Genomic DNA, 8,354 nt, shown 5'->3' with positions numbered 1-8,354 from the left:
TACGTTAGCACCGTCGCCAACACAACCCGATTCGGTTGCAACGTTCCATTCACCTTATTCGATGCCGTCGAGGTTCAGTGACTCCGCCGGTGACCGACTAACTCTTCAAACACGTCATCGGCGTGCTAATGCCGCCGTTTCATCACCCAGAGCTATCGCTGCGCTGCTCTTTTATATTCTGTAGGTGTATCGCGGCGCGACCGTCGGCGTCGTAGCGACCTCGTTTCAAGGCAGTCGAACGAGACGCGCCGCGTGTCGATGCCGGGCATGCAGCGTTATGTAAAGTGCTGAGACAGTGCAGCAGCGAGCGTTGCGCTCGACCGCGTGCGCGCTCCCCCGCCCGCGGTCCTCCCCCTTGCGATTTCGTCCGGCGGCAGCTAACAAGCGGCGCGGGGCTCGGAGGTCGCGCTCCTCCCGCCTCTGCCCTCCGAGACGCGTCGCACTCCGACAATCGGCGACTGGCAACCGCTTAGGCACTCAGTCGTCGAGCGAAGTTCGTCGGCACCGGTCGGCCTCGTGCCCCGGTAGTCGTTTCTACTCTCGTACCGATATCGTGACGTATCGCAGCTTCGGTCGCCTTGGACGCGCAGCCATTTCGGGAGTTCGTAGTGATTCCGCGGGTGCGTTTGCGACGGTCACGAACGTGGGCCGGCGGTTGCGGATTTAAATAGCGTTCGTTATCATCGCAACCTCGGACGGCGAGACGAGATAGCGCGAGGTCGGCGGCACCTGCGCGCCGCGCCCCACGTGCGCGTTCGCTGCAGTCGACATTTAGCAAGTGGTAACCGCTGGAACACTACTGCCTCCTGCTTCGTTATTCTGACGTAGTCTGGATTAGCTCATTCCAGAAACAATCTTAGGAATTTCTTTTCACCGGTAATTTATTCGTCATTATCTAAAGTCCGAAAAAATTTTCAATTTACATTTTAAAACAGTTCCTTTAAAAATAGAGCAGGACCGAAATATAATTAAAATCTAAATAAAATATAGCTAAACGGTTAACTTAAATACTTTTTTTATTGTTGAATAGTATGTTTATAAAAAAAAAAAATCGTTTTTCCTTTGCCATTTCATTTTTTTTTTGCAATAAGTCGAGTATTTTTTTATCTAATTAAATATTTAGAATAATATTACAGAAACGCAATTTTCGTTGGCTCTTTGTTCTTCATTTTGTTTATAGCTTTCATTTACATGATTTTATAGATATCTTTCAGTCCTTCATACCACCTACCAGTTATACAATAATAAGTATAATTACCTCGTTTGCAATGGTTATACTTACCTATTGTAAAAACGATGTTATTGATGGTAAGGTGACAGATGTAGTATCACATCACGGAAAAGTCATTTAAAAGAAATTGGAAAGCGAGGTAGTATTTCAACATTATTTGTTTTACACTACAAATATTAAAACGAAAACTGATTCTAATGATGATATATGTTTCCTAAATACTCAGGGTACTGTAATATAAATGAGAAATTTAATATTGATCAAGAAACGAATAGTGGATAAACGTGTTCTAAAATAGAACTGTCGTGAATTACGAGGATTTTATAGTTTGAAGTGAAAAAAGAATATTGTATATATATATATTAGCTGACCCCGCAAACGTTGTTTTGCCATATATTTTATTAACCCCTTAACCCCCTCCCTATATTAGGGGGTATGAAAAATGGATGTTGGCCGATTCTCAGACATACCCGTTATGCACACAAAATTTCATAAAAATCAGTCCAGCCGTTTTCGAGGATTATTCTAACATTGTGACACGAGAATTTTATATACAATACTAGGGTCATTGCGCCTGTTCGCGTCCACTTAGTGCAGTTGGCAACTTGGAAGGAGAAAATAAAAATATCCGAGCACTAATTTCTATAAAAATTTCATGTAATGTGTTAATTATATAGTCTATTTTAAAATTAACGTATAGTTTTTTTCGAAACATCTTGTGTTTTTTTTTTTTAAAGACAATCTTCAAAATCAGGCGATTTACCCACTTCGCGTCCATAAAATCCAATTTGCGTCCACCCGCTGGACCAGTTGGCGTCCACCAGCTTAGAAAAAGAATTAAGAGGTGATATTTTTATGATAATGTAAAGAGAGATTGGATTTTAATAATTTATTTATTAAAGAATTGGTTATTTAAAAATCAATATATTAATATTAATAAATCACTATAAATAGCTCACAATAAATAATCACTATAAAAAAAAACAAAAGAAAAATATATGTTAAAGATCAGTCTTGATTAATAATAAGTTTTTGGCTATATTGTGGCAACAAAACAATACAATCATTTGGTCTTAGCCTACCACTAAAAGAAATGTTAAATCATAATAATTAATCATATAAATTATGACACAAGGTATGATTATAATAGCTCTAGAATTTTAATTAATGACACAAATCACATTTAAAAGACTTATCTTTGGCCTCAAAGTAACTTAATCCTACTAATCGGGTGCATTTCAGATGATACCATCTGAAGCACTCGTCACAGCCAATGTTTTTTTCATCGTCGTCTTCTACATCTGAAATTAGTGTATCGTCACATTCAGAACATTTTACTCGTTCTACGGCTGGTAAATTTTCTTTCTCAATTTCATCAAGAGGATGTACTTCCTTTTTTCGTTTCGGAACAGTTTTTCGAACCATTTGAGACTGTTTTAAGGTTTTTTTCTGTTTTTGTTTTTCTGTTCGTTCTAACTTTCTTTTCCGTATTGCTTCCTGCTTTTCGTACTTCATCTGCTCTTTATCTTCATAGTACTTTCTCCATGCAGCAGAAGATATGGCTGCTGGAGTTTTTTGAGTTTCTTTTCTTGCTTTGTTAGAGATTTCAGGCAGCATCAGGTGGTTTTTAAATGGATCAGAAATTTTCATTTGTGTTAATTCTCCAACAACTGGTGAAGCTGGTGGTGTTTGAGGAGGTAACGATACAACTGATGCTGTATGAATCGAAGAAGTTAAAGCCGGTTCTAGCGTTTGTTCCTTGGTAATAGTTTTTTTTTCAACACTAGACATAGTGGGCGATGGTGCATTATCTTCATATGGTAGAATTAGAACGTCTTCTAAGGACACGAGAGAACCGACGTCGAAGTAACTGCCTGAAAGGTGTAACGTCGAAAGGGATAAATCAGGAAACGAATCGTTTTTGTTGGTATTGAGAGTTGAATTATTTGGATATATCACGTCAAGTTGAGAAGATGCTAGATTTCTATTCCTGGTGGTTATTTTTGATGTGGAAGTCTCGACTACTCGTTTTTTTGGTGGTGAGTGTATTAGGGCTGATACTGTTTGAACCTGTACAGTAGGATCTGAGTTAGCTTGATCTTTTTCGTTTCCGGTTTCTTCGTGTAATGTTGAGAAGGAGATTTCTTTGGTCGTATCCACTTCACAATCAATAGGACTAAAAACAATGCTATTTTCTTCTTTTGAAAGTTCCATATTATGTGACTTCTCAGATTCAGTTTCGATAGAGGTCTCAGCAAATCCTATTTCTGCAGGGATAGACTTTTTCAAATTATTGACTGCTTTCGTAATAGTTCGAATGTCAATATGTTTTTCTTTTAGAGTAGGCTTCAGGTGTTTTAAAACTTTTTTAAAGCTTTTAATGTCCGAGTGGGTAACATCTTGTGACTGTTGACCAACGGCTTGTACATTCTCCAAAGTATTTCTTACACATTTAGTGTAATCTGGACGATTTGCATCGAATGGATAAAGACCACATCGCTTAAACCCACTTTTGATGTTGTCGGACATGTTATGATGATTTAATGCATCATTTAAAAATGTGCAAAAGTTTGTTTTTGTGACGGCAGAATGAAAATTTTCTGGTTTTGTTAGGAATGCGCGGACTGTAGATTGCCAATATGTTTTTACCGGTGCAAATACGCTAACGTCAGCTGGCTGTAAAATATGGGTAGTGTTGGGCGGAAGGGCATACAAAATAATCTGCAGTTGTTCACATGCCGTACTTAGCATTAAGGACATATGCGATTTATGCCCATCTACCAGCAGAAGCACGGGTTTTTTAATGTTATTTTCCACTATCCAGTTGTTAAACTCGTTGGTGACGTATTCAAAGAATATTTCTCCTCTCATCCAACCTGTCTCCGATCTGCCTAAGCACCAATCTTGGGGCATACTATTCACTACAGCTTTTGGTGGTCTAATGTATGGAAACACAATACAAGGTGGACACATATCTCCATTCGCATTAAATGTTAATAATACTGTTATATTTTCTTTTTCGTTGCTTGGTTTTATTTGGTATAAGTTTTTGAACCCTCTTGGGCCTAAAACTTTTCCTGTCTTTGGACAAAGAGCAAAACCACTTTCGTCCCCATTAAAAATTCTTTTAGGATCACTCAAAATATCTTTTTGCTGTATACTGTCCAAATATTCATCTAATCTTTTAAACCACAATCTGATTGACTCTTCTGTTACTTGGGCTCTAGCTTTATTAATGCCCTCCGCATTTTTAAGTGAGATTTCTTGATTTCTGGCCAAAAATTTTTTAAACCATTTTTCACCTGGGCGATCATCTTTAAATTTATTTTGGGTCCCCACGTCTCGTATTACTTTCTGAACAGTATCAAGCAATTCCTGTTTTTTCACTGGAAATCCACATTTGGAAATGTTAAGAAGCCATTCAACTACCTTTTTTTCACCTTCTACTCCTAGGGCAGGTTCGGGGCCCGGTTTCTTTATTCCATCTGGTCTGCGCCCACTGAATTTGTCCAATATTGTGGTCTTCGGAATAGCATATTCTTTGCATACTTGTCTTACCGATTTTTTCTTCTCTCGAAGTTCATGCAACGCTTTCTTTAAATCTTCTTCTGTATATTTTCTTTTTTCCTTCTTCTTTCTTATCTGCGAAGAACTCATCTTAAAAAGAAAAAAATAATAATGTAAGAAATTACTCATTTCGTTCAAAGTATGTAACACCTTATAACGATACGCTCGTTTTAAAACGCCTATTATTTTTTACGTTATAATACATTAGTATAATTTTTTTTCGTCGTACCAACTCAGAAACCTTTATGGGCTCAACACTTTGCTGAAGATCATGACATGATCAAATGCATAGTTTAAGATTCTATAAAGGACTACTACTGCTATAAAAAAGTAGCGGCCCGCTCTTGTTTCGCTTCGGGTAACTCAAGTTTTATCAATAACGATTTATGATTTTGATAATATTCCTTTCTTCCTATTGTGTAGTTAATATATTGATTATCATATTTTTTATATTCGATATAGTAGTTATATGAAAGTATCTTTTTGCAATATTTACATTCTGCTTTTTTTGTAATTTCATGCACCACACCGCAGTAAAATAAATTCACATTTGTTTGTCCTTTTCGTCTCATTTAAATTGATTATACAAAAATACTATGACTAAACTCACTAAACAACTAAATTATATTTACAGTTCCTCTAAATGCAACACCGCAATCGTAAAAAATAACAAAGTCACGAAAATAATGAACACCATATTAGAACAAACGCGTTGTCTACACTTATTACTGACTAATAATTTAAGCGTTTAACGAAACGAAATATAAGTAACAGGTTATTTTATTCGCTAATTAATATAACGAACACCTCTAAAGTCATAATCAAAAATACCTACAAACAAACCAATTGTAGGGAATTAATTTAAAAAATGGACGCGATTTACTTTTGTTATTATTCCCTGTAGGTATAGTTTGCGTCCATTGCGGACGCAAAGTGGAAGTTTTGTAAATTCAGTGTAGTAATTCGCGTCCACCTTATTTTAACAGTTAACTACAAAAAAAATAAGCAAATTCATAATTAATATAATTCCTTTTGTCATTATCAACGTCTAGAAACAACAATGTATCCAAAATACACTTTAAACAATAAAACGCTTACCTTGAAACGCACCGCTGTCCACTACTTTTGTCTTATAATCCGGCGTGTTCACGCTCTCTTGTTGAATAGCCGTCACAAACTATTTTTTCTACACAGAATTGCTTGGACGCACGAAACTTTTGTCTATGAGTGCGTGTCACTTATACATTGAGGTATTTCCGATAATGACTTTTCGACATATTGGTGTTATAGTATACTTAATTTCGAGAGTTTTAAAAGGGACATCCGTAAAATGGACGCGAATTGGGCGGTGGACGCGAACAGGCGCAATGACCCTAGTTGACTCGGCAAACGTTGTCTTGCCGCTAAACGCTATTTAAAAATAGGGGTTGGTGGTAGAACGGTGAAAATTTAGGGTTGTATGTATTTTTTAACGCCCAATCATAATAAAATAAAAAATAAATAATTTAACTTAAAAAAAAAATAGGGGTGGACTACCCTTAACATTTAGGGGGATGAAAAATAGATTTTGTTCGATTCTCAAACCTACCCAATATGCACACAAAATTGCATGCGAATCGGTCAAGGCGTTTCGGAGGAGTTTAACTACAAACACCGCGATACGAGAATTTTATATGTACCTATATTAGATGATATAGTATATCATATTTTTATATACATAATTATATGGCTTATACATGTATTTTTTTTGATATTTCAAAAATTGTGCTCATGTGTCAATGATTATTCAAGAAATTATTTTTTGAATAAAATAACTAAGATTTTTTTTTAAAGAAAAAGAATGAATATTTGGTATAAAAAACCAGTATGACATTCGTTTCTCACTACTAAAGTCTATTTTTTTGGAACTCTCTTATTTAGTAAACAAACCCCTGTCAATACGTAATTCACGCTTTTTCCGCATTTATCACTCACTTTCACTACATATTAGCTTACAGACATTTATAAAAAGAAATATAAATTTGTTATTATAAACACGTAAAAATTATTAAAATACGAATTTCGAGAGTACAGATATTTAATATTTTTGAATATGACATTTCAATATCTTTTTTAAATGCAAATAGGTTTGTGGTCATAATATTTTTAGAGGTATGAATGAGTATAAGTGAATGAACAGCACGAGCGATAAAATAGGGCGTGTCCTTTACCTATATTTTAAATTTTCACGAATTTTAATTTGTTAATAAGTTATAAAATAATGTTACTGTCAAGCGATTTATTATTAACTTTTATATATTGTTTTTTCTTTTTTTATGATGAGCGCAAAAAAATGCTTACAAAATATTGCAAATGTCAATCTTTTATGGTAAAGTTTTCATGGTAAAGGTTTTATAAAGGTTTATTATGAATATTTCTGAATATCAATTTCACCCTGAATATTTTTAACGCTATCCCATATAATATTAAAGTATAGCACATAGTAATGGCATAAAAGCTTACTGTAGTTCACAGGAAAATTTTGTTAGACTTTAGGATGAGACTGAGGATTACCTAATGAGAGCTTCGTGAAGAAAAATGTTATAAGTCCTTTTCTTTGTTTTTATCAGAATACAAACTAAAATGAAAACTCTTGATATTATTTTTAAACATAAATGTACCATTACTTTGGTTAGTGATATTTGCAACTTAGTGAATGATTGCCAAAGTAGTTAATTGAAATTTGATTCTATGTTGTCAGCGAAAAATCTAAATTTATGTATATTTTTTTAATGTATGGCACAATATCAAACAATTATGCAATGTTTGATCGAAGTGTGATTTTTAACTTAGTATTTCAAACCTTCACATTTCTAGATTAGTTAAATATGATATTATTTTTACCTATATTAAACTTTTATTTGTTTTGTTTGGAATAAAATAAATAAACACCTAATTCTTTTTTTTTAATAGCACCCTTAAGAGACAAGCACTGCTAGATTTTTTTTTATTTCTTGCATTGACAAAATTTCTACAATATATCCTATAAAAAGCTTATGCATTTATAGCGCATCTGTAGTATCTTTTGCGTCTCACAGTTTTATAAACATCCTTACTTTTGAGAATCATCAAAAGGTTATTGTTAAATAGATAATATAGCGCAAAAATATAACTTTTATTTCATAGTAAATTATATAAAAACATATGTAGTAATACGCGAATGTAACTAAATATTTTGTCCTTGTTCTTGTCATAAATAATAAAGTAACTTATAAATAATAATAATAGTAAAACAGTTAGAGAACAACATTCAATTAACTTTTCAAAGATGCTAAAACATCTCTAACCCAAAGCATAAATTTGTAGTTTCATATTTATATGAAATCTATTAAATTCATGCAAATATTTAAATGTTTACTTTCGTTAATTTTTATTTTTCACAATAGATATCGCTTTTACAGTATTAGTTATGTAACTATTATTATTTACTTTAGATAAAACTTTCTATGTATCCTATTGATAAAAAAATACTCTCTCTTTCACATAAAAACTACTGAACTGATTGTAATGAAACTTG

General features: G+C 34.1%; 1 protein-coding gene across 4 annotated transcripts in view; it reads left to right on the top strand.

The window, feature by feature from the left end:
- The first annotated feature begins 238 nt into the window (after nucleotides 1-238).
- Nucleotides 239-8,354, top strand: part of LOC123663733 (max-binding protein MNT-like) — a 39,939-nt gene continuing 31,823 nt past the window's right edge. For 2 of the 4 annotated variants that reach the window (XR_006744695.1, XR_006744693.1), the window contains exon 1: nucleotides 788-876. The gene's annotated coding sequence lies outside the window, so the exon portion shown is untranslated. The other 2 variants (XM_045598399.1, XR_006744694.1) reach the window with 2 other exon arrangements.

Source organism: Melitaea cinxia, chromosome 20 (assembly GCF_905220565.1).
Source record: "Melitaea cinxia chromosome 20, ilMelCinx1.1, whole genome shotgun sequence".
In the NCBI taxonomy this organism is placed as follows: Eukaryota; Metazoa; Arthropoda; class Insecta; order Lepidoptera; family Nymphalidae; genus Melitaea; species Melitaea cinxia.
The sequence above is the reverse complement of the archived record's forward strand: the minus strand, read 5'-3'. Positions and strand labels throughout refer to the sequence as shown.